Here is a 21443-nt window from a genome sequence, read left to right on the forward strand (position 1 = left end):
TGAAAAAATTAAATGTAAAATGTAATAGAAAAAAATGTTATGGCAGTAGAAAATAACCTACAGCACCTGGGATTCCTAGTTAGTCTCCCATCCAAGTACTAACCAGTCCCAACACTGCAGAGCTTCCAAGATCAGACGAGATTGGGCATGTCCAGTGTGGTTTGGCTGTAGGTGCTCAAAAACATTAACTTTAGACCTCTATTACTTCATAACTCAAGGAAATTCATTGATAAGTTGAAAAAATTAAATGTAAAATGTAATAGAAAAGAATGTTATGGCAGTATAAAATTACCTACAGCACCTGGTATCCCCAGGTGGCCTCCCATCCAAGTATTGACCAGGCCCAACACTGCATAGCTACCAAGATAAGACAAGATTGGGCATGTCCAGTGTGGATTGGCTGCAGGTGCTCAAAAACATTAACTTTAGACCTCTTTTACTACTTAACTCAAGTAAATTCAATGATAAGTTGAAAAATTAAATGTAAAATGTAATAGAAAAGAATGTTATGGCAGTATAAAATTACCTATTGCACCTGGTATTCCCAGGTGGTCTCCCATCCAAGTACTAACCAGGCCCAACACTGCATAGCTTCCAAGATCAGACGAGGTTGGGAATGTCCACAGTGGTTTGGCTGTAGGTGCTCAAAAACATTAACTTTAGACCTCTTTTACTTCTTAACTCAAGTAAATTCATTGATCAGTTGAAAAAATTAAATGTAAAATGTAATAGAAAAGAATGTTATGGCAGTATAAAATTACCTACAGCTCCTGGTATTCAAAGGTGGTCTCCCATCCAAGTACTATCCAGGCCCAACACTGCATAGCTTCCAAGATCAGACAACATTGGCCATGTCCAGTGAGGCTTGGCTATAGGTGCTGAAAAATATTAACTTTAGACCTCTTTTACTTCTTAACTCAAGTAAATTCATTGCTAAGTTGAAAAAATGTAATGTAAAATGTAACAGAAAAGAATGTTATGGCTATATAAAATTACCTACAGCACTTGGTATTCCCAGGTGGTCTCCCATCCAAGTACTAACCAGGCCCAACACTGCATAGCTTGCAAGATCAGACGAGATTGGGCATGTCCAGTGTGGTTTGACTGTAGGTGCTCAAAAACATTAACTTTAGACATCAACTTTAGACATCTTTTACTTCTTAACTCAAGTAAATTCATTGATAAGTTGAAAAAAATAAATTAAAATTTAATAGAAAAGAATGTTATGGCAGTATAAAATTACCTACAGCACCTGGTATTCCCAGGTGGTCTCCCATCCAAGTACTAACCAGGCCCAACACTGCATAGCTTCCAAGATCAGACGAGATTGGGCATGTCCACTGTGGTTAGGCTGCAGGTGCTCAAAAACATTAACTTTAGACCTCTATTACTTCTTAACTCAAGAAAATTCATTGATAAGTTGAAAAAACTAAATGTAAAATGTAATAGAAAAGACTGTTATGGCAGTATAAAATTACCTACAGCACCTGGTATTCCCAGGTGGTCTCCCATCCAAGTACTAACCATGCCCAACACTGCATAGCTTCCAAGATCAGACGAGATTGGGCATGTCCAGTGTGGTTTGGCTGTAGGTGCTCAAAAACATTAACTTTAGACCTCTTTTACTTCTTAACTCAAGTAAATTCATTGCTAAGTTGAAAAAATGTAATGTAAAATGTAACAGAAAAGAATGTTATGGGAGTATAAAATTACCTACAGCACCTGGTATTCCCAGGTGGTCTCCCATCCAAGTACTTACCAGGTCCAACACTGCATAGCTTCCAAGATCAGACGAGATTGGGAATGTCCAGTGTGGTTTGGCTGTACGTGATAAAAGCGTTAACTTTAGACCTCTATTACTTCTTAACTCAAGTAAATTCATTGATAAGTTGAAAAAATTAAATGTAAAATGTAATAGAAAAGACTGTTACGGCAGTATAAAATTACCTACAGCACCTGGGATTCCTAGGTGGACTCCCATCCAAGTACTAACCAGGTCCAACACTGCATAGCTTCCAAGATCAGACGAGATTGGGCATGTCCAGTGTGGTTTGACTGTAGGTGCTCAAAAACATTAACTTTAGACCTCTTTTACTTCTTAACTCAAGTAAATTCATTGATAAGTTGAAAAAATTAAATGTAAAATGTAATAGAAAAGAATGTTATGGCTGCATAAAATTACCTACAGCACCTGGTATTCCCAGGTGGTCTCCCATCCAAGTACTAACCAGGCTCAACACTGCATAACTTCCAAGATCAGATGAGATTGGGCATGTCCAGTGTGGTTTGTCTGTAGGTGCTCAAAAACATTAACTTTAGACCTCTATTACTTCTTAACTCAAGTAAATTCATTGATAAGTTGAAAAAATTAAATGTAAAATGTAATAGAAAAGAATGTTATGGCAGTATAAAATGATGTACAGCACCTGGTATTCCCAGGTGTTCTCCCATCCAAGTATTTACCAGGCCCAACACGGCATAGCACCCAAGATCAGACGAGATTGGGCATGTCCAGTGTGGTTTGGCTGTAGGCCCTCAATAACATTAACTTTAGACCTCTTTTACTTCTTTACTCAAGTAAATTCATTGATAATTTGAAAAAATTAAATGTAAAATGTAATAGAAAAGAATGTTATGGCAGTTTAAAATTACCTACAGCTCCTGGTATTCCCAGGTGGTCTCCCATCCAAGTACTAACCAGGCCCAACACTGCATAGTTTCCAAGATCAGACGAGATTGGGCATGTCCACTGTGGTTGGGATGTAGGTGCTCAAAAACATTAACTTTAGACCTCTATTACTTCTTAACTCAAGTAAATTCATTGATAAGTTGAAAAAATTAAATGTAAAATGTAATAGAAAAGAATGTTATGGCAGTATAAAATTACCTACAGCACCTGGTATTCCCAGGTGGTCTCCCGTCCAAGTACTAACCAGGCCCAACACTGCAAAGCTTCCAAGATCAGACGAGATTGGGCATGTCCAGTGTGGTTTGTCTGTATGTGCTCAAAAACATTAACTTTAGACCTCTTTTACTTCTTAACTCAAGTAAATTCATTGATAAGTTGAAAAAATGAAATGTAAAATGTAATAGAAAAGAATGTTTTGGCTGTCTAAAATTACCTATAGCACCTTGTATTCCTAGGTGTTCTCCCATCCAAGTACTAACCAGGTCCAACACTGCATAGCTTCCAAGATCAGACGAGATTGGGCATGTTCAGTGTGGTTTGGCTGTAGGTGCTCAAAAACATTAACTTTAGACCTCTATTACTTCATAACTCAAGTAAATTCATTGACAAGTTGAAAAAATTAAATTTAAAATGTAATAGAAAAGAATGTTATCGCAGTATAAAATTACAAACAGCAACTGGTATTCCCAGGTGGTCTCCCATCCAAGTACTAACCAGGCCCAACACTGCATAGCTTCCAAGTTCAGATGAGATTGGGCATGTCCAGTGTGGTTTGGCTGTAGGTGCTCAAAAACATTAACTTTAGACCTCTTTTACTTCTTAACTCAAGTAAATTCAATGATAAGTTGAAAAATGAAATGTAAAATGTAATAGAAAAGAATGTTATGGCAGTATAAAATTACCTACAGCACCTGATATTCCCAGGTGGTCTCCCATTCAAGTACTAACCAGTCCCAAAACTGCATAGCTTCCAAGATCAGACGAGATTGGGAATGTCCACTGTGGTTTGGCTGTAGGTGATAAAAGCCTTAACTTTAGACCTCTATTACTTCTTAACTCAAGTAAATTCATTGATAAGTTGAAAAAATTAAAATTTAAAATGTAATAGAAAAGACTGTTATGGCAGTATAAAATTACCTACAGCACCTGGGATTCCAAGGTGGTCTCCTGTCCAAATACTAACCAGGTCCAACACTGCATAGCTTCCAAGATCAAACGAGATTGGGCATGTCCAGTGTGGTATGGCTGTAGGTGCTCAAAAACATTAACTTTAGACCTCTTTTACTTCTTAACTCAAGTAAATTCTGTGATAAGTTGAAAAAATTAAATGTAAAATGTAATAGAAAAGAATGTTATGGCTGCATAAAATTACCTACTGCACCTGGTATTCCCAGGTGGTCTCCCATCCAAGTACTAACCATGCCCAACACTGCATAGCTTCCAAGATCAGACAACATTGGCCATGTCCAGTGTGGTTTGGCTATAGGTGCTGAAAAATATTAACTTTAGACCTCTTTTACTTCTTAACTCAAGTAAATTTATTGATAAGTTGATAAAATTAAATTAAAATTTAATAGAAAAGAATGTTACGGCAGTATAAAATTACCTACAGCACCTGGTATTCCCAGGTGGTCTCCCATTCATGTACTAACCAGGCCCAAAACTGCATAGCTTCCAAGATCAGACGAGATTGGGCATGTCCAGTGTGGTTTGGCTGTAGGCGCTCAAAAACATTAACTTTAGACCTCTTTTACTTCTTAACACAAGTAAATTCATTGATAAGTTGAAAAAATTAAATGTAAAATGTAATAGAAAAGAATGTTATGGCAGTAGAAAATAACCTACAGCACCTGGGATTCCTAGTTAGTCTCCCATCCAAGTACTAACCAGTCCCAACACTGCAGAGCTTCCAAGATCAGACGAGATTGGGCATGTCCAGTGTGGTTTGGCTGTAGGTGCTCAAAAACATTAACTTTAGACCTCTATTACTTCATAACTCAAGGAAATTCATTGATAAGTTGAAAAAATTAAATGTAAAATGTAATAGAAAAGAATGTTATGGCAGTATAAAATTACCTACAGCACCTGGTATCCCCAGGTGGCCTCCCATCCAAGTATTGACCAGGCCCAACACTGCATAGCTACCAAGATAAGACAAGATTGGGCATGTCCAGTGTGGATTGGCTGTAGGTGCTCAAAAACATTAACTTTAGACCTCTTTTACTACTTAACTCAAGTAAATTCAATGATAAGTTGAAAAATTAAATGTAAAATGTAATAGAAAAGAATGTTATGGCAGTATAAAATTACCTATTGCACCTGGTATTCCCAGGTGGTCTCCCATCCAAGTACTAACCAGGCCCAACACTGCATAGCTTCCAAGATCAGACGAGGTTGGGAATGTCCACAGTGGTTTGGCTGTAGGTGCTCAAAAACATTAACTTTAGACCTCTTTTACTTCTTAACTCAAGTAAATTCATTGATCAGTTGAAAAAATTAAATGTAAAATGTAATAGAAAAGAATGTTATGGCAGTATAAAATTACCTACAGCTCCTGGTATTCAAAGGTGGTCTCCCATCCAAGTACTATCCAGGCCCAACACTGCATAGCTTCCAAGATCAGACAACATTGGCCATGTCCAGTGTGGCTTGGCTATAGGTGCTGAAAAATATTAACTTTAGACCTCTTTTACTTCTTAACTCAAGTAAATTCATTGCTAAGTTGAAAAAATGTAATGTAAAATGTAACAGAAAAGAATGTTATGGCTATATAAAATTACCTACAGCACCTGGTATTCCCAGGTGGTCTCCCATCCAAGTACTAACCAGGCCCAACACTGCATAGCTTGCAAGATCAGACGAGATTGGGCATGTCCAGTGTGGTTTGACTGTAGGTGCTCAAAAACATTAACTTTAGACATCAACTTTAGACATCTTTTACTTCTTAACTCAAGTAAATTCATTGATAAGTTGAAAAAAATAAATTAAAATTTAATAGAAAAGAATGTTATGGCAGTATAAAATTACCTACAGCACCTGGTATTCCCAGGTGGTCTCCCATCCAAGTACTAACCAGGCCCAACACTGCATAGCTTCCAAGATCAGACGAGATTGGGCATGTCCACTGTGGTTAGGCTGCAGGTGCTCAAAAACATTAACTTTAGACCTCTATTACTTCTTAACTCAAGAAAATTCATTGATAAGTTGAAAAAACTAAATGTAAAATGTAATAGAAAAGACTGTTATGGCAGTATAAAATTACCTACAGCACCTGGTATTCCCAGGTGGTCTCCCATCCAAGTACTAACCAGGCCCAACACTGCATAGCTTCCAAGATCAGACGAGATTGGGCATGTCCAGTGTGGTTTGGCTGTAGGTGCTCAAAAACATTAACTTTAGACCTCTTTTACTTCTTAACTCAAGTAAATTCATTGCTAAGTTGAAAAAATGTAATGTAAAATGTAACAGAAAAGAATGTTATGGGAGTATAAAATTACCTACAGCACCTGGTATTCCCAGGTGGTCTCCCATCCAAGTACTTTCCAGGTCCAACACTGCATAGCTTCCAAGATCAGACGAGATTGGGAATGTCCAGTGTGGTTTGGCTGTACGTGATAAAAGCATTAACTTTAGACCTCTATTACTTCTTAACTCAAGTAAATTCATTGATAAGTTGAAAAAATTAAATGTAAAATGTAATAGAAAAGACTGTTACGGCAGTATAAAATTACCTACAGCACCTGGGATTCCTAGGTGGACTCCCATCCAAGTACTAACCAGGTCCAACACTGCATAGCTTACAAGATCAGATGAGATTGGGCATGTCCAGTGTGGTTTGACTGTAGGTGCTCAAAAACATTAACTTTAGACCTCTTTTACTTCTTAACTCAAGTAAATTCATTGATAAGTTGAAAAAATTAAATGTAAAATGTAATAGAAAAGAATGTTATGGCTGCATAAAATTACCTACAGCACCTGGTATTCCCAGGTGGTCTCCCATCCAAGTACTAACCAGGCTCAACACTGCATAACTTCCAAGATCAGATGAAATTGGGCATGTCCAGTGTGGTTTGTCTGTAGGTGCTCAAAAACATTAACTTTAGACCTCTATTACTTCTTAACTCAAGTAAATTCATTGATAAGTTGAAAAAATTAAATGTAAAATGTAATAGAAAAGAATGTTATGGCAGTATAAAATGATGTACAGCACCTGGTATTCCCAGGTGTTCTCCCATCCAAGTATTTACCAGGCCCAACACGGCATAGCACCCAAGATCAGACGAGATTGGGCATGTCCAGTGTGGTTTGGCTGTAGGCCCTCAATAACATTAACTTTAGACCTCTTTTACTTCTTTACTCAAGTAAATTCATTGATAATTTGAAAAAATTAAATGTAAAATGTAATAGAAAAGAATGTTATGGCAGTTTAAAATTACCTACAGCTCCTGGTATTCCCAGGTGGTCTCCCATCCAAGTACTAACCAGGCCCAACACTGCATAGTTTCCAAGATCAGACGAGATTGGGCATGTCCACTGTGGTTGGGATGTAGGTGCTCAAAAACATTAACTTTAGACCTCTATTACTTCTTAACTCAAGTAAATTCATTGATAAGTTGAAAAAATTAAATGTAAAATGTAATAGAAAAGAATGTTATGGCAGTATAAAATTACCTACAGCACCTGGTATTCCCAGGTGGTCTCCCGTCCAAGTACTAACCAGGCCCAACACTGCAAAGCTTCCAAGATCAGACGAGATTGGGCATGTCCAGTGTGGTTTGTCTGTACGTGCTCAAAAACATTAACTTTAGACCTCTTTTACTTCTTAACTCAAGTAAATTCATTGATAAGTTGAAAAAATGAAATGTAAAATGTAATAGAAAAGAATGTTTTGGCTGTCTAAAATTACCTATAGCACCTTGTATTCCTAGGTGTTCTCCCATCCAAGTACTAACCAGGTCCAACACTGCATAGCTTCCAAGATCAGACGAGATTGGGCATGTTCAGTGTGGTTTGGCTGTAGGTGCTCAAAAACATTAACTTTAGACCTCTATTACTTCATAACTCAAGTAAATTCATTGACAAGTTGAAAAAATTAAATTTAAAATGTAATAGAAAAGAATGTTATCGCAGTATAAAATTACAAACAGCAACTGGTATTCCCAGGTGGTCTCCCATCCAAGTACTAACCAGGCCCAACACTGCATAGCTTCCAAGTTCAGATGAGATTGGGCATGTCCAGTGTGGTTTGGCTGTAGGTGCTCAAAAACATTAACTTTAGACCTCTTTTACTTCTTAACTCAAGTAAATTCAATGATAAGTTGAAAAATGAAATGTAAAATGTAATAGAAAAGAATGTTATGGCAGTATAAAATTACCTACAGCACCTGGTATCCCAAGGTGGTCTCCCATCCAAGTACTAACCAGGCCCAACACTGCATAGCTTCCAAGATCAGACGAGGTTGGGCATGTCCAGTGTGGTTTGGCTGTAGGTGCTCAAAAACATTAACTTTAGACCTCTATTACTTCTTAACTCAAGTAAATTCATTGATAAGTTGTAAAAATTAAATGTAAAATGTAATAGAAAAGAATGTTATGGCAGTATAAAATTACCTACAGCACCTGATATTCCCAGGTGGTCTCCCATTCAAGTACTAACCAGTCCCAAAACTGCATAGCTTCCAAGATCAGACGAGATTGGGAATGTCCACTGTGGTTTGGCTGTAGGTGATAAAAGCCTTAACTTTAGACCTCTATTACTTCTTAACTCAAGTAAATTCATTGATAAGTTGAAAAATGTAATAGAAAAGAATGTTATGGCTATATAAAACTACCTACAGCACCTGGTATTCCCAGGTGGTCTCCCATCCAAGTACTAACCAGGCCCAACACTGCATAGCTTCCAAGATCAGACAACATTGGCCATGTCCAGTGTGGTTTGGCTATAGGTGCTGAAAAATATTAACTTTAGACCTCTTTTACTTCTTAACTCAAGTAAATTCATTGCTAAGTTGAAAAAATGTAATGTAAAATGTAATAGAAAAGAATGTTATGGCAGTATAAAATTACCTACAGCTCCTGGTATTCCCAGGTGGTCTCCCATCCAAGTACTAACCAGGCCCAACACTGCATAGCTTCCAAGATCAGACGAGATTGGACATGTCCACTGTGGTTTGGCTGTAGGTGCTCAAAAACATTAACTTTAGACCTCTATTACTTCTTAACTCAAGTAAATTCATTGATAAGTAGAAAAAATTAAATGTAAAATGTAATAGAAAAGACTGCTATGGCAGTATAAATTTACCTACAGCACCTGGTATTCCTAGGTGTTCTCCCATCCAAGTACTAACCAGGTCCAACACTGCATAGCTTCCAAGATCAGACGAGATTGGGCATGTTCAGTGTGGTTTGGCTGTAGGTGCTCAAAAACATTAACTTTAGACCTCTTTTACTTCTTAACTCAAGTAAATTCATTGATAAGTTGAAAAAATTAAATGTAAAATGTAATAGAAAAGAATGTTATGGCTGCATAAAACTACCGACAGCACCTGGTATTCCCTGGTGGTCTCCCATCCAAGTACTAACCAGGCCCAACACTGCATAGCTTCCAAGATCAGACAAGATTGGGCATGTCCAGTGTGGTTTGGCTGTAGGTGCTCAAAAACATTAACTTTACACCTCTATTACTTCATAACTCAAGTAAATTCATTGACAAGTTGAAAAAATTAAATTTAAAATGTAATAGAAAAGAATGTTATGGCAGTATAAAATTACAAACAGCAACTGGTATTCCCAGGTGGTCTACCATCCAAGTACTAACCAGGCCCAACACTGCATAGCTTCCAAGTTCAGATGAGATTGGGCATGTCCAGTGTGGTTTGGCTGTAGGTGCTCAAAAACATTAACTTTAGACCTCTTTTACTTCTTAACTCAAGTAAATTCAATGATAAGTTGAAAAATGAAATGTAAAATGTAATAGAAAAGAATGTTATGGCAGTATAAAATTACCTACAGCACCTGGTATTCCCAGGTGGTCTCCCATTCAAGTACTAACCAGGCCCAAAACTGCATAGCTTCCAAGATCAGACGAGATTGGGCATGTCCACTGTGGTTTGGCTGTAGGTGATAAAAGCCTTAACTTTAGAACTCTATTATTTCTTAACTCAAGTAAATTCATTGATAAGTTGAAAAATGTAATAGAAAAGAATGTTATGGCTATATAAAATTACCTACAGCACCTGGTATTGCCAGGTGGTCTCCCATCCAAGTACTAACCAGGCCCAACACTGCATAGCTTCCAAGATCAGACGAGATTGGGCATGTCCAGTGTGGTTTGGCTGCAGGTGATAAAAGCCTTAACTTTAGACCTCTATTACTTCTTAACTCAAGTAAATTCATTGATAAGTTGAAAAAATTAAATGTAAAATGTAATAGAAAAGAATGTTATGGCAGTATAAAATGATGTACAGCCCATGGTATTCCCATGTGTTCTCCCATCCAAGTACTTCCCATGCCCAACACGGCATAGCAACCAAGATCAGACGAGATTGGGCATGTCCAGTGTGGTTTAGCTGTAGGCCCTCAAAAACATTAAATTTAGACCTCTATTACTTCTTTACTCAAGTAAATTCATTGATAATTTGAAAAAATTAAATGTAAAATGTAATAGATAAGACTGTTATGGCAGTATAATATTACCAACAGCACCTGGTATTCCTAGGTGGTTTCCCATCCAAGTACTAAGCAGGCCCAACACTGCATAGATTCCAAGATCAGACGAGATTGGGCATGTACAGTGTGGTTTGGCTGTAGGTGCTAAAAGCCTTAACTTTAGACATCTATTACTTCTTAACTCAAGTAAATTCATTGATAAGTTGAAAAAATTAAAATTTAAAATGTAATAGAAAAGACTGTTATGGCAGTATAAAATTACCTACAGCACCTGGGATTCCAAGGTGGTCTCCTGTCCAAATACTAACCAGGTCCAACACTGCATAGCTTCCAAGATCAGACGAGATTGGGCATGTCCACTGTGGTTAGGCTGCAGGTGCTCAAAAACATTAACTTTAGACCTCTATTACTTCATAACTCAAGGAAATTCATTGATAAGTTGAAAAAATTAAATGTAAAATGTAATAGAAAAGAATGTTATGGCAGTATAAAATTACCTACAGCACCTGGTATCCCCAGGTGGCCTCCCATCCAAGTATTGACCAGGCCCAACACTGCATAGCTACCAAGATAAGACAAGATTGGGCATGTCCAGTGTGGATTGGCTGTAGGTGCTCAAAAACATTAACTTTAGACCTCTTTTACTACTTAACTCAAGTAAATTCAATGATAAGTTGAAAAATTAAATGTAAAATGTAATAGAAAAGAATGTTATTGCAGTATAAAATTACCTGTTGCACCTGGTATTCCCAGATGGTCTCCCATCCAAGTACTAACCAGGCCCAACACTGCATAGCTTCCAAGATCAGACGAGGTTGGGAATGTCCACAGTGGTTTGGCTGTAGGTGCTCAAAAACATTAATTTAGACCTCTTTTACTTCTTAACTCAAGTAAATTCATTGATCATTTGAAAAAATTAAATGTAAAATGTAATAGAAAAGAATGTTATGGCAGTATAAAATTACCTACAGCTCCTGGTATTCAAAGGTGGTCTCCCATCCAAGTACTATCCAGGCCCAACACTGCATAGCTTCCAAGATCAGACAACATTGGCCATGTCCAGTGTGGCTTGGCTATAGGTGCTGAAAAATATTAACTTTAGACCTCTTTTACTTCTTAACTCAAGTAAATTCATTGCTAAGTTGAAAAAATGTAATGTAAAATGTAACAGAAAAGAATGTTATGGCTATATAAAATTACCTACAGCACCTGGTATTCCCAGGTGGTCTCCCATCCAAGTACTAACCAGGCCCAACACTGCATAGCTTGCAAGATCAGACGAGATTGGGCATGTCCAGTGTGGTTTGACTGTAGGTGCTCAAAAACATTAACTTTAGACATCAACTTTAGACCTCTATTACTTCTTAACTCAAGAAAATTCATTGATAAGTTGAAAAAACTAAATGTAAAATGTAATAGAAAAGACTGTTATGGCAGTATAAAATTACCTACAGCACCTGGTATTCCCAGGTGGTCTCCCATCCAAGTACTAACCATGCCCAACACTGCATAGCTTCCAAGATCAGACGAGATTGGGCATGTCCAGTGTGGTTTGGCTGTAGGTGCTCAAAAACATTAACTTTAGACCTCTTTTACTTCTTAACTCAAGTAAATTCATTGCTAAGTTGAAAAAATGTAATGTAAAATGTAACAGAAAAGAATGTTATGGGAGTATAAAATTACCTACAGCACCTGGTATTCCCAGGTGGTCTCCCATCCAAGTACTTACCAGGTCCAACACTGCATAGCTTCCAAGATCAGACGAGATTGGGAATGTCCAGTGTGGTTTGGCTGTACGTGATAAAAGCGTTAACTTTAGACCTCTATTACTTCTTAACTCAAGTAAATTCATTGATAAGTTGAAAAAATTAAATGTAAAATGTAATAGAAAAGACTGTTACGGCAGTATAAAATTACCTACAGCACCTGGGATTCCTAGGTGGTCTCCCATCCAAGTACTAACCAGGTCCAACACTGCATAGCTTCCAAGATCAGACGAGATTGGGCATGTCCAGTGTGGTTTGACTGTAGGTGCTCAAAAACATTAACTTTAGACCTCTTTTACTTCTTAACTCAAGTAAATTCATTGATAAGTTGAAAAAATTAAATGTAAAATGTAATAGAAAAGAATGTTATGGCTGCATAAAATTACCTACAGCACCTGGTATTCCCAGGTGGTCTCCCATCCAAGTACTAACCAGGCTCAACACTGCATAACTTCCAAGATCAGATGAGATTGGGCATGTCCAGTGTGGTTTGTCTGTAGGTGCTCAAAAACATTAACTTTAGACCTCTATTACTTCTTAACTCAAGTAAATTCATTGATAAGTTGAAAAAATTAAATGTAAAATGTAATAGAAAAGAATGTTATGGCAGTATAAAATGATGTACAGCACCTGGTATTCCCAGGTGTTCTCCCATCCAAGTATTTACCAGGCCCAACACGGCATAGCACCCAAGATCAGACGAGATTGGGCATGTCCAGTGTGATTTGGCTGTAGGCCCTCAATAACATTAACTTTAGACCTCTTTTACTTCTTTACTCAAGTAAATTCATTGATAATTTGAAAAAATTAAATGTAAAATGTAATAGAAAAGAATGTTATTGCAGTTTAAAATTACCTACAGCTCCTGGTATTCCCAGGTGGTCTCCCATCCAAGTACTAACCAGGCCCAACACTGCATAGTTTCCAAGATCAGACGAGATTGGGCATGTCCACTGTGGTTGGGATGTAGGTGCTCAAAAACATTAACTTTAGACCTCTATTACTTCTTAACTCAAGTAAATTCATTGATAAGTTGAAAAAATTAAATGTAAAATGTAATAGAAAAAAATGTTATGGCAGTATAAAATTACCTACAGCACCTGGTATTCCCAGGTGGTCTCCCGTCCAAGTACTAACCAGGCCCAACACTGCAAAGCTTCCAAGATCAGACGAGATTGGGCATGTCCAGTGTGGTTTGTCTGTACGTGCTCAAAAACATTAACTTTAGACCTCTTTTACTTCTTAACTCAAGTAAATTCATTGATAAGTTGAAAAAATGAAATGTAAAATGTAATAGAAAAGAATGTTTTGGCTGTCTAAAATTACCTATAGCACCTTGTATTCCTAGGTGTTCTCCCATCCAAGTACTAACCAGGTCCAACACTGCATAGCTTCCAAGATCAGACGAGATTGGGCATGTTCAGTGTGGTTTGGCTGTAGGTGCTCAAAAACATTAACTTTAGACCTCTTTTACTTCTTAACTCAAGTAAATTCAATGATAAGTTGAAAAATGAAATGTAAAATGTAATAGAAAAGAATGTTATGGCAGTATAAAATTACCTACAGCACCTGATATTCCCAGGTGGTCTCCCATTCAAGTACTAACCAGTCCCAAAACTGCATAGCTTCCAAGATCAGACGAGATTGGGAATGTCCACTGTGGTTTGGCTGTAGGTGATAAAAGCCTTAACTTTAGACCTCTATTACTTCTTAACTCAAGTAAATTCATTGATAAGTTGAAAAAATTAAAATTTAAAATGTAATAGAAAAGACTGTTATGGCAGTATAAAATTACCTACAGCACCTGGGATTCCAAGGTGGTCTCCTGTCCAAATACTAACCAGGTCCAACACTGCATAACTTCCAAGATCAGACGAGATTGGGCATGTCCAGTGTGGTATGGCTGTAGGTGCTCAAAAACATTAACTTTAGACCTCTTTTACTTCTTAACTCAAGTAAATTCTTTGATAAGTTGAAAAAATTAAATGTAAAATGTAATAGAAAAGAATGTTATGGCTGCATAAAATTACCTACTGCACCTGGTATTCCCAGGTGGTCTCCCATCCAAGTACTAACCATGCCCAACACTGCATAGCTTCCAAGATCAGACAACATTGGCCATGTCCAGTGTGGTTTGGCTATAGGTGCTGAAAAATATTAACTTTAGACCTCTTTTACTTCTTAACTCAAGTAAATTTATTGATAAGTTGATAAAATTAAATTAAAATTTAATAGAAAAGAATGTTACGGCAGTATAAAATTACCTACAGCACCTGGTATTCCCAGGTGGTCTCCCATTCATGTACTAACCAGGCCCAAAACTGCATAGCTTCCAAGATCAGACGAGATTGGGCATGTCCAGTGTGGTTTGGCTGTAGGCGCTCAAAAACATTAACTTTAGACCTCTTTTACTTCTTAACACAAGTAAATTCATTGATAAGTTGAAAAAATTAAATGTAAAATGTAATAGAAAAGAATGTTATGGCAGTAGAAAATAACCTACAGCACCTGGGATTCCTAGTTAGTCTCCCATCCAAGTACTAACCAGTCCCAACACTGCAGAGCTTCCAAGATCAGACGAGATTGGGCATGTCCACTGTGGTTGGGATGTAGGTGCTCAAAAACATTAACTTTAGACCTCTATTACTTCATAACTCAAGGAAATTCATTGATAAGTTGAAAAAATTAAATGTTAAATGTAATAGAAAAGAATGTTATGGCAGTATAAAATTACCTACAGCACCTGGTATCCCCAGGTGGCCTCCCATCCAAGTATTGACCAGGCCCAACACTGCATAGCTACCAAGATAAGACAAGATTGGGCATGTCCAGTGTGGATTGGCTGTAGGTGCTCAAAAACATTAACTTTAGACCTCTTTTACTACTTAACTCAAGTAAATTCAATGATAAGTTGAAAAATTAAATGTAAAATGTAATAGAAAAGAATGTTATGGCAGTATAAAATTACCTATTGCACCTGGTATTCCCAGGTGGTCTCCCATCCAAGTACTAACCAGGCCCAACACTGCATAGCTTCCAAGATCAGACGAGGTTGGGAATGTCCACAGTGGTTTGGCTGTAGGTGCTCAAAAACATTAACTTTAGACCTCTTTTACTTCTTAACTCAAGTAAATTCATTGATCAGTTGAAAAAATTAAATGTAAAATGTAATAGAAAAGAATGTTATGGCAGTATAAAATTACCTACAGCTCCTGGTATTCAAAGGTGGTCTCCCATCCAAGTACTATCCAGGCCCAACACTGCATAGCTTCCAAGATCAGACAACATTGGCCATGTCCAGTGTGGCTTGGCTATAGGTGCTGAAAAATATTAACTTTAGACCTCTTTTACTTCTTAACTCAAGTAAATTCATTGCTAAGTTGAAAAAATGTAATGTAAAATGTAACAGAAAAGAATGTTATGGCTATATAAAATTACCTACAGCACCTGGTATTCCCAGGTGGTCTCCCATCCAAGTACTAACCAGGCCCAACACTGCATAGCTTGCAAGATCAGACGAGATTGGGCATGTCCAGTGTGGTTTGACTGTAGGTGCTCAAAAACATTAACTTTAGACATCAACTTTAGACATCTTTTACTTCTTAACTCAAGTAAATTCATTGATAAGTTGAAAAAAATAAATTAAAATTTAATAGAAAAGAATGTTATGGCAGTATAAAATTACCTACAGCAACTGGTATTCCCAGGTGGTCTCCCATCCAAGTACTAACCAGGCCCAACACTGCATAGCTTCCAAGATCAGACGAGATTGGGCATGTCCACTGTGGTTAGGCTGCAGGTGCTCAAAAACATTAACTTTAGACCTCTATTACTTCTTAACTCAAGAAAATTCATTGATAAGTTGAAAAAACTAAATGTAAAATGTAATAGAAAAGACTGTTATGGCAGTATAAAATTACCTACAGCACCTGGTATTCCCAGGTGGTCTCCCATCCAAGTACTAACCAGGCCCAACACTGCATAGCTTCCAAGATCAGACGAGATTGGGCATGTCCAGTGTGGTTTGGCTGTAGGTGCTCAAAAACATTAACTTTAGACCTCTTTTACTTCTTAACTCAAGTAAATTCATTGCTAAGTTGAAAAAATGTAATGTAAAATGTAACAGAAAAGAATGTTATGGGAGTATAAAATTACCTACAGCACCTGGTATTCCCAGGTGGTCTCCCATCCAAGTACTTACCAGGTCCAACACTGCATAGCTTCCAAGATCAGACGAGATTGGGAATGTCCAGTGTGGTTTGGCTGTACGTGATAAAAGCGTTAACTTTAGACCTCTATTACTTCTTAACTCAAGTAAATTCATTGATAAGTTGAAAAAATTAAATGTAAAATTTAATAGAAAAGACTGTTACGGCAGTATAAAATTACCTACAGCACCTGGGATTCCTAGGTGGACTCCCATCCAAGTACTAACCAGGTCCAACACTGCATAGCTTCCAAGATCAGACGAGATTGGGCATGTCCAGTGTGGTTTGACTGTAGGTGCTCAAAAACATTAACTTTAGACCTCTTTTACTTCTTAACTCAAGTAAATTCTTTGATAAGTTGAAAAAATTAAATGTAAAATGTAATAGAAAAGAATGTTATGGCTGCATAAAATTACCTACAGCACCTGGTATTCCCAGGTGGTCTCCCATCCAAGTACTAACCAGGCTCAACACTGCATAACTTCCAAGATCAGATGAGATTGGGCATGCCCAGTGTGGTTTGTCTGTAGGTGCTCAAAAACATTAACTTTAGACCTCTATTACTTCTTAACTCAAGTAAATTCATTGATAAGTTGAAAAAATTAAATGTAAAATGTAATAGAAAAGAATGTTATGGCAGTATAAAATGATGTACAGCACCTGGTATTCCCAGGTGTTCTCCCATCCAAGTATTTACCAGGCCCAACACGGCATAGCACCCAAGATCAGACGAGATTGGGCATGTCCAGTGTGGTTTGGCTGTAGGCCCTCAATAACATTAACTTTAGACCTCTTTTACTTCTTTACTCAAGTAAATTCATTGATAATTTGAAAAAATTAAATGTAAAATGTAATAGAAAAGAATGTTATGGCAGTTTAAAATTACCTACAGCTCCTGGTATTCCCAGGTGGTCTCCCATCCAAGTACTAACCAGGCCCAACACTGCATAGTTTCCAAGATCAGACGAGATTGGGCATGTCCACTGTGGTTGGGATGTAGGTGCTCAAAAACATTAACTTTAGACCTCTATTACTTCTTAACTCAAGTAAATTCATTGATAAGTTGAAAAAATTAAATGTAAAATGTAATAGAAAAGAATGTTATGGCAGTATAAAATTACCTACAGCACCTGGTATTCCCAGGTGGTCTCCCGTCCAAGTACTAACCAGGCCCAACACTGCAAAGCTTCCAAGATCAGACGAGATTGGGCATGTCCAGTGTGGTTTGTCTGTACGTGCTCAAAAACATTAACTTTAGACCTCTTTTACTTCTTAACTCAAGTAAATTCATTGATAAGTTGAAAAAATGAAATGTAAAATGTAATAGAAAAGAATGTTTTGGCTGTCTAAAATTACCTATAGCACCTTGTATTCCTAGGTGTTCTCCCATCCAAGTACTAACCAGGTCCAACACTGCATAGCTTCCAAGATCAGACGAGATTGGGCATGTTCAGTGTGGTTTGGCTGTAGGTGCTCAAAAACATTAACTTTAGACCTCTATTACTTCATAACTCAAGTAAATTCATTGACAAGTTGAAAAAATTAAATTTAAAATGTAATAGAAAAGAATGTTATCGCAGTATAAAATTACAAACAGCAACTGGTATTCCCAGGTGGTCTCCCATCCAAGTACTAACCAGGCCCAACACTGCATAGCTTCCAAGTTCAGATGAGATTGGGCATGTCCAGTGTGGTTTGGCTGTAGGTGCTCAAAAACATTAACTTTAGACCTCTTTTACTTCTTAACTCAAGTAAATTCAATGATAAGTTGAAAAATGAAATGTAAAATGTAATAGAAAAGAATGTTATGGCAGTATAAAATTACCTACAGCACCTGGTATCCCAAGGTGGTCTCCCATCCAAGTACTAACCAGGCCCAACACTGCATAGCTTCCAAGATCAGACGAGGTTGGGCATGTCCAGTGTGGTTTGGCTGTAGGTGCTCAAAAACATTAACTTTAGACCTCTTTTACTACTTAACTCAAGTAAATTCAATGATAAGTTGAAAAATTAAATGTAAAATGTAATAGAAAAGAATGTTATGGCAGTATAAAATTACCTATTGCACCTGGTATTCCCAGGTGGTCTCCCATCCAAGTACTAACCAGGCCCAACACTGCATAGCTTCCAAGATCAGACGAGGTTGGGAATGTCCACAGTGGTTTGGCTGTAGGTGCTCAAAAACATTAACTTTAGACCTCTTTTACTTCTTAACTCAAGTAAATTCATTGATCAGTTGAAAAATTAAATGTAAAATGTAATAGAAAAGAATGTTATGGCAGTATAAAATTACCTACAGCTCCTGGTATTCAAAGGTGGTCTCCCATCCAAGTACTATCCAGGCCCAACACTGCATAGCTTCCAAGATCAGACAACATTGGCCATGTCCAGTGTGGCTTGGCTATAGGTGCTAAAAAATATTAACTTTAGACCTCTTTTACTTCTTAACTCAAGTAAATTCATTGCTAAGTTGAAAAAATGTAATGTAAAATGTAACAGAAAAGAATGTTATGGCTATATAAAATTACCTACAGCACCTGGTATTCCCAGGTGGTCTCCCATCCAAGTACTAACCAGGCCCAACACTGCATAGCTTGCAAGATCAGACGAGATTGGGCATGTCCAGTGTGGTTTGACTGTAGGTGCTCAAAAACATTAACTTTAGACATCAACTTTAGACATCTTTTACTTCTTAACTCAAGTAAATTCATTGATAAGTTGAAAAAAATAAATTAAAATTTAATAGAAAAGAATGTTATGGCAGTATAAAATTACCTACAGCACCTGGTATTCCCAGGTGGTCTCCCATCCAAGTACTAACCAGGCCCAACACTGCATAGCTTCCAAGATAAGACGAGATTGGGCATGTCCAGTGTGGTTTGGCTGTAGGTGCTCAAAAACATTAACTTTAGACCTCTTTTACTTCTTAACTCAAGTAAATTCATTGATAAGTTGAAAAAATTAAATGTAAAATGTAATAGAAAAGAATGTTATGGCTGCATAAAATTACCTACAGCACCTGGTATTCCCAGGTGGTCTCCCATCCAAGTACTAACCAGGCTCAACACTGCATAACTTCCAAGATCAGATGAGATTGGGCATGTCCAGTGTGGTTTGTCTGTAGGTGCTCAAAAACATTAACTTTAGACCTCTATTACTTCTTAACTCAAGTAAATTCATTGATAAGTTGAAAAAATTAAATGTAAAATGTAATAGAAAAGAATGTTATGGCAGTATAAAATGATGTACAGCACCTGGTATTCCCAGGTGTTCTCCCATCCAAGTACTTACCAGGCCCAACACTGCATAGCTTCCAAGATCAGACGAGATTGGGCATGTTCAGTGTGGTTTGGCTGTAGGTGCTCAAAAACATTAACTTTAGACCTCTATTACTTCATAACTCAAGTAAATTCATTGACAAGTTGAAAAAATTAAATTTAAAATGTAATAGAAAAGAATGTTATGGCAGTATAAAATTACAAACAGCAACTGGTATTCCCAGGTGGTCTCCCATCCAAGTACTAACCAGGCCCAACACTGCATAGCTTCCAAGTTCAGATGAGTTTGGGCATGTCCAGTGTGGTTTGGCTGTAGGTGCTCAAAAACATTAACTTTAGACCTCTTTTACTTCTTAACTCAAGTAAATTCAATGATAAGTTGAAAAATGAAATGTAAAATGTAATAGAAAAGAATGTTATGGCAGTATAAAATTACCTACAGCACCTGGTATCCCAAGGTGGTCTCCCATCCAAGTACTAACCAGGCCCAACACTGCATAGCTTCCAAGATCAGACGAGGTTGGGCATGTCCAGTGTGGTTTGGCTGTAGGTGCTCAAAAACATTAACTTTAGACCTCTATTACTTCTTAACTCAAGTAAATTCATTGATAAGTTGTAAAAATTAAATGTAAAATGTAATAGAAAAGAATGTTATGGCAGTATAAAATTACCTACAGCACCTTATATTCCCAGGTGGTCTCCCATTCAAGTACTAACCAGTCCCAAAACTGCATAGCTTCCAAGATCAGACGAGATTGGGAATGTCCACTGTGGTTTGGCTGTAGGTGATAAAAGCCTTAACTTTAGACCTCTATTACTTCTTAACTCAAGTAAATTCATTGATAAGTTGAAAAATGTAATAGAAAAGAATGTTATGGCTATATAAAACTACCTACAGCACCTGGTATTCCCAGGTGGTCTCCCATCCAAGTACTAACCAGGCCCAACACTGCATAGCTTCCAAGATCAGACAACATTGGCCATGTCCAGTGTGGTTTGGCTATAGGTGCTGAAAAATATTAACTTTAGACCTCTTTTACTTCTTAACTCAAGTAAATTCATTGCTAAGTTGAAAAAATGTAATGTAAAATGTAATAGAAAAGAATGTTATGGCAGTATAAAATTACCTACAGCTCCTGGTATTCCCAGGTGGTCTCCCATCCAAGTACTAACCAGGCCCAACACTGCATAGCTTCCAAGATCAGACGAGATTGGACATGTCCAGTGTGGTTTGGCTGTAGGTGCTCAAAAAGATTAACTTTAGACATCGATTACTTCTTAACTCAAGTAAATTCATTGATAAGTTGAAAAAATTAAATGTAAAATGTAATAGAAAAGAATGTTATGGCAGTATAAAATTACCTACTGCACCTGGTTTTCCCATGTGGTCTCCCATCCAAGTACCGACCAGGCCCAACACTGCATAGCTACCAAGATAAGACGAGATTGGGCATTTCCAGTGTGGATTGGCTGTAGGTGCTCAAAAGTATTAACTTTAGACCTCTATTACTTCTTAACTCAAGGAAATTCATTGATAAGTTGAAAAAATTAAATGTAAAATGTAATAGAAAAGAATGTTATGGCAGTATTAAATTACCTACAGCTCTTGGTATTCCCAGGTGGTCTCCCAACCAAGTACTAACCAAGCCCAACACTGCATAGCTTCCAAGATCAGACGAGATTGGGCATGTCCACTGTGGTTTGGCTGTAGGTGCTCAAAAACATTAACTTTAGACCTCCATTACTTCTTAACTCAAGTAAATTCATTGATAAGTTGAAAAAATTAAATGTAAAATGTAATAGAAAAGAATGGTATGGCAGTATAAAAATACCT

The 21443-nt window shown here is 37.3% G+C and overlaps 2 non-coding genes and 72 pseudogenes across 2 annotated transcripts; all 74 read right to left on the reverse strand.

Moving 5' to 3' along the window:
• Window positions 1-54: 54 nt before the first annotated feature.
• Window positions 55-173, reverse strand: LOC148446512 (5S ribosomal RNA; annotated as a pseudogene).
• A 350-nt stretch (window positions 174-523) lies between these two features.
• Window positions 524-642, reverse strand: LOC148446513 (5S ribosomal RNA; annotated as a pseudogene).
• Window positions 643-993: 351 nt separating this feature from the next.
• LOC148446514 (5S ribosomal RNA) lies at window positions 994-1112 on the reverse strand (annotated as a pseudogene).
• A 128-nt stretch (window positions 1113-1240) lies between these two features.
• LOC148446515 (5S ribosomal RNA) lies at window positions 1241-1359 on the reverse strand (annotated as a pseudogene).
• A 116-nt stretch (window positions 1360-1475) lies between these two features.
• LOC148446516 (5S ribosomal RNA) lies at window positions 1476-1594 on the reverse strand (annotated as a pseudogene).
• A 116-nt stretch (window positions 1595-1710) lies between these two features.
• LOC148446517 (5S ribosomal RNA) lies at window positions 1711-1829 on the reverse strand (annotated as a pseudogene).
• A 115-nt stretch (window positions 1830-1944) lies between these two features.
• On the reverse strand, window positions 1945-2063 carry LOC148446518 (5S ribosomal RNA; annotated as a pseudogene).
• A 116-nt stretch (window positions 2064-2179) lies between these two features.
• On the reverse strand, window positions 2180-2298 carry LOC148446519 (5S ribosomal RNA; annotated as a pseudogene).
• Window positions 2299-2649: 351 nt separating this feature from the next.
• On the reverse strand, window positions 2650-2768 carry LOC148446520 (5S ribosomal RNA; annotated as a pseudogene).
• A 116-nt stretch (window positions 2769-2884) lies between these two features.
• LOC148446521 (5S ribosomal RNA) lies at window positions 2885-3003 on the reverse strand (annotated as a pseudogene).
• A 116-nt stretch (window positions 3004-3119) lies between these two features.
• On the reverse strand, window positions 3120-3238 carry LOC148446522 (5S ribosomal RNA; annotated as a pseudogene).
• A 116-nt stretch (window positions 3239-3354) lies between these two features.
• Window positions 3355-3473, reverse strand: LOC148446523 (5S ribosomal RNA; annotated as a pseudogene).
• A 115-nt stretch (window positions 3474-3588) lies between these two features.
• On the reverse strand, window positions 3589-3707 carry LOC148446524 (5S ribosomal RNA; annotated as a pseudogene).
• A 116-nt stretch (window positions 3708-3823) lies between these two features.
• On the reverse strand, window positions 3824-3942 carry LOC148446525 (5S ribosomal RNA; annotated as a pseudogene).
• Window positions 3943-4292: 350 nt separating this feature from the next.
• Window positions 4293-4411, reverse strand: LOC148446526 (5S ribosomal RNA; annotated as a pseudogene).
• Window positions 4412-4527: 116 nt separating this feature from the next.
• On the reverse strand, window positions 4528-4646 carry LOC148446527 (5S ribosomal RNA; annotated as a pseudogene).
• Window positions 4647-4996: 350 nt separating this feature from the next.
• On the reverse strand, window positions 4997-5115 carry LOC148446528 (5S ribosomal RNA; annotated as a pseudogene).
• A 351-nt stretch (window positions 5116-5466) lies between these two features.
• Window positions 5467-5585, reverse strand: LOC148446529 (5S ribosomal RNA; annotated as a pseudogene).
• Window positions 5586-5713: 128 nt separating this feature from the next.
• LOC148446530 (5S ribosomal RNA) lies at window positions 5714-5832 on the reverse strand (annotated as a pseudogene).
• Window positions 5833-5948: 116 nt separating this feature from the next.
• LOC148446531 (5S ribosomal RNA) lies at window positions 5949-6067 on the reverse strand. The gene has a single exon (XR_015875324.1). It is a non-coding gene; the product is annotated as a 5S ribosomal RNA (ribosomal RNA).
• Window positions 6068-6183: 116 nt separating this feature from the next.
• On the reverse strand, window positions 6184-6302 carry LOC148446532 (5S ribosomal RNA; annotated as a pseudogene).
• Window positions 6303-6417: 115 nt separating this feature from the next.
• On the reverse strand, window positions 6418-6536 carry LOC148446533 (5S ribosomal RNA; annotated as a pseudogene).
• Window positions 6537-6652: 116 nt separating this feature from the next.
• On the reverse strand, window positions 6653-6771 carry LOC148446534 (5S ribosomal RNA; annotated as a pseudogene).
• Window positions 6772-7122: 351 nt separating this feature from the next.
• On the reverse strand, window positions 7123-7241 carry LOC148446535 (5S ribosomal RNA; annotated as a pseudogene).
• Window positions 7242-7357: 116 nt separating this feature from the next.
• LOC148446536 (5S ribosomal RNA) lies at window positions 7358-7476 on the reverse strand (annotated as a pseudogene).
• A 116-nt stretch (window positions 7477-7592) lies between these two features.
• LOC148446537 (5S ribosomal RNA) lies at window positions 7593-7711 on the reverse strand (annotated as a pseudogene).
• A 116-nt stretch (window positions 7712-7827) lies between these two features.
• Window positions 7828-7946, reverse strand: LOC148446538 (5S ribosomal RNA; annotated as a pseudogene).
• Window positions 7947-8061: 115 nt separating this feature from the next.
• Window positions 8062-8180, reverse strand: LOC148446539 (5S ribosomal RNA; annotated as a pseudogene).
• A 116-nt stretch (window positions 8181-8296) lies between these two features.
• LOC148446540 (5S ribosomal RNA) lies at window positions 8297-8415 on the reverse strand (annotated as a pseudogene).
• A 102-nt stretch (window positions 8416-8517) lies between these two features.
• On the reverse strand, window positions 8518-8636 carry LOC148446541 (5S ribosomal RNA; annotated as a pseudogene).
• A 116-nt stretch (window positions 8637-8752) lies between these two features.
• LOC148446542 (5S ribosomal RNA) lies at window positions 8753-8871 on the reverse strand (annotated as a pseudogene).
• Window positions 8872-8987: 116 nt separating this feature from the next.
• LOC148446543 (5S ribosomal RNA) lies at window positions 8988-9106 on the reverse strand (annotated as a pseudogene).
• Window positions 9107-9222: 116 nt separating this feature from the next.
• LOC148446544 (5S ribosomal RNA) lies at window positions 9223-9341 on the reverse strand (annotated as a pseudogene).
• Window positions 9342-9457: 116 nt separating this feature from the next.
• On the reverse strand, window positions 9458-9576 carry LOC148446545 (5S ribosomal RNA; annotated as a pseudogene).
• A 115-nt stretch (window positions 9577-9691) lies between these two features.
• Window positions 9692-9810, reverse strand: LOC148446546 (5S ribosomal RNA; annotated as a pseudogene).
• Window positions 9811-9912: 102 nt separating this feature from the next.
• Window positions 9913-10031, reverse strand: LOC148446547 (5S ribosomal RNA; annotated as a pseudogene).
• A 350-nt stretch (window positions 10032-10381) lies between these two features.
• On the reverse strand, window positions 10382-10500 carry LOC148446548 (5S ribosomal RNA; annotated as a pseudogene).
• Window positions 10501-11085: 585 nt separating this feature from the next.
• LOC148446549 (5S ribosomal RNA) lies at window positions 11086-11204 on the reverse strand (annotated as a pseudogene).
• A 350-nt stretch (window positions 11205-11554) lies between these two features.
• Window positions 11555-11673, reverse strand: LOC148446550 (5S ribosomal RNA; annotated as a pseudogene).
• Window positions 11674-11802: 129 nt separating this feature from the next.
• Window positions 11803-11921, reverse strand: LOC148446551 (5S ribosomal RNA; annotated as a pseudogene).
• A 116-nt stretch (window positions 11922-12037) lies between these two features.
• LOC148446552 (5S ribosomal RNA) lies at window positions 12038-12156 on the reverse strand (annotated as a pseudogene).
• Window positions 12157-12271: 115 nt separating this feature from the next.
• Window positions 12272-12390, reverse strand: LOC148446553 (5S ribosomal RNA; annotated as a pseudogene).
• Window positions 12391-12506: 116 nt separating this feature from the next.
• On the reverse strand, window positions 12507-12625 carry LOC148446554 (5S ribosomal RNA; annotated as a pseudogene).
• A 351-nt stretch (window positions 12626-12976) lies between these two features.
• On the reverse strand, window positions 12977-13095 carry LOC148446555 (5S ribosomal RNA; annotated as a pseudogene).
• Window positions 13096-13211: 116 nt separating this feature from the next.
• On the reverse strand, window positions 13212-13330 carry LOC148446556 (5S ribosomal RNA; annotated as a pseudogene).
• A 116-nt stretch (window positions 13331-13446) lies between these two features.
• LOC148446557 (5S ribosomal RNA) lies at window positions 13447-13565 on the reverse strand (annotated as a pseudogene).
• A 115-nt stretch (window positions 13566-13680) lies between these two features.
• LOC148446558 (5S ribosomal RNA) lies at window positions 13681-13799 on the reverse strand (annotated as a pseudogene).
• Window positions 13800-13915: 116 nt separating this feature from the next.
• On the reverse strand, window positions 13916-14034 carry LOC148446559 (5S ribosomal RNA; annotated as a pseudogene).
• Window positions 14035-14384: 350 nt separating this feature from the next.
• Window positions 14385-14503, reverse strand: LOC148446560 (5S ribosomal RNA; annotated as a pseudogene).
• A 585-nt stretch (window positions 14504-15088) lies between these two features.
• On the reverse strand, window positions 15089-15207 carry LOC148446561 (5S ribosomal RNA; annotated as a pseudogene).
• Window positions 15208-15558: 351 nt separating this feature from the next.
• On the reverse strand, window positions 15559-15677 carry LOC148446562 (5S ribosomal RNA; annotated as a pseudogene).
• A 128-nt stretch (window positions 15678-15805) lies between these two features.
• LOC148446563 (5S ribosomal RNA) lies at window positions 15806-15924 on the reverse strand (annotated as a pseudogene).
• A 116-nt stretch (window positions 15925-16040) lies between these two features.
• LOC148446564 (5S ribosomal RNA) lies at window positions 16041-16159 on the reverse strand. The gene has a single exon (XR_015875326.1). It is a non-coding gene; the product is annotated as a 5S ribosomal RNA (ribosomal RNA).
• A 116-nt stretch (window positions 16160-16275) lies between these two features.
• LOC148446565 (5S ribosomal RNA) lies at window positions 16276-16394 on the reverse strand (annotated as a pseudogene).
• Window positions 16395-16509: 115 nt separating this feature from the next.
• Window positions 16510-16628, reverse strand: LOC148446566 (5S ribosomal RNA; annotated as a pseudogene).
• Window positions 16629-16744: 116 nt separating this feature from the next.
• On the reverse strand, window positions 16745-16863 carry LOC148446567 (5S ribosomal RNA; annotated as a pseudogene).
• Window positions 16864-17214: 351 nt separating this feature from the next.
• LOC148446568 (5S ribosomal RNA) lies at window positions 17215-17333 on the reverse strand (annotated as a pseudogene).
• Window positions 17334-17449: 116 nt separating this feature from the next.
• Window positions 17450-17568, reverse strand: LOC148446569 (5S ribosomal RNA; annotated as a pseudogene).
• Window positions 17569-17684: 116 nt separating this feature from the next.
• LOC148446570 (5S ribosomal RNA) lies at window positions 17685-17803 on the reverse strand (annotated as a pseudogene).
• A 116-nt stretch (window positions 17804-17919) lies between these two features.
• Window positions 17920-18038, reverse strand: LOC148446571 (5S ribosomal RNA; annotated as a pseudogene).
• A 115-nt stretch (window positions 18039-18153) lies between these two features.
• Window positions 18154-18272, reverse strand: LOC148446572 (5S ribosomal RNA; annotated as a pseudogene).
• Window positions 18273-18387: 115 nt separating this feature from the next.
• On the reverse strand, window positions 18388-18506 carry LOC148446573 (5S ribosomal RNA; annotated as a pseudogene).
• Window positions 18507-18856: 350 nt separating this feature from the next.
• LOC148446574 (5S ribosomal RNA) lies at window positions 18857-18975 on the reverse strand (annotated as a pseudogene).
• Window positions 18976-19103: 128 nt separating this feature from the next.
• Window positions 19104-19222, reverse strand: LOC148446575 (5S ribosomal RNA; annotated as a pseudogene).
• Window positions 19223-19338: 116 nt separating this feature from the next.
• LOC148446576 (5S ribosomal RNA) lies at window positions 19339-19457 on the reverse strand (annotated as a pseudogene).
• A 116-nt stretch (window positions 19458-19573) lies between these two features.
• Window positions 19574-19692, reverse strand: LOC148446577 (5S ribosomal RNA; annotated as a pseudogene).
• Window positions 19693-19808: 116 nt separating this feature from the next.
• LOC148446578 (5S ribosomal RNA) lies at window positions 19809-19927 on the reverse strand (annotated as a pseudogene).
• A 115-nt stretch (window positions 19928-20042) lies between these two features.
• LOC148446579 (5S ribosomal RNA) lies at window positions 20043-20161 on the reverse strand (annotated as a pseudogene).
• Window positions 20162-20277: 116 nt separating this feature from the next.
• On the reverse strand, window positions 20278-20396 carry LOC148446580 (5S ribosomal RNA; annotated as a pseudogene).
• Window positions 20397-20498: 102 nt separating this feature from the next.
• LOC148446581 (5S ribosomal RNA) lies at window positions 20499-20617 on the reverse strand (annotated as a pseudogene).
• Window positions 20618-20733: 116 nt separating this feature from the next.
• LOC148446582 (5S ribosomal RNA) lies at window positions 20734-20852 on the reverse strand (annotated as a pseudogene).
• A 116-nt stretch (window positions 20853-20968) lies between these two features.
• LOC148446583 (5S ribosomal RNA) lies at window positions 20969-21087 on the reverse strand (annotated as a pseudogene).
• Window positions 21088-21203: 116 nt separating this feature from the next.
• On the reverse strand, window positions 21204-21322 carry LOC148446584 (5S ribosomal RNA; annotated as a pseudogene).
• Window positions 21323-21438: 116 nt separating this feature from the next.
• Window positions 21439-21443, reverse strand: part of LOC148446585 (5S ribosomal RNA) — a 119-nt pseudogene continuing 114 nt past the window's right edge.

The sequence above is a fragment of the Taudactylus pleione genome, unplaced genomic scaffold (genome assembly GCF_031769625.1).
Source record: "Taudactylus pleione unplaced genomic scaffold, aTauple2 ptg001270l, whole genome shotgun sequence".
Taxonomy (NCBI): Eukaryota; Metazoa; Chordata; class Amphibia; order Anura; family Myobatrachidae; genus Taudactylus; species Taudactylus pleione.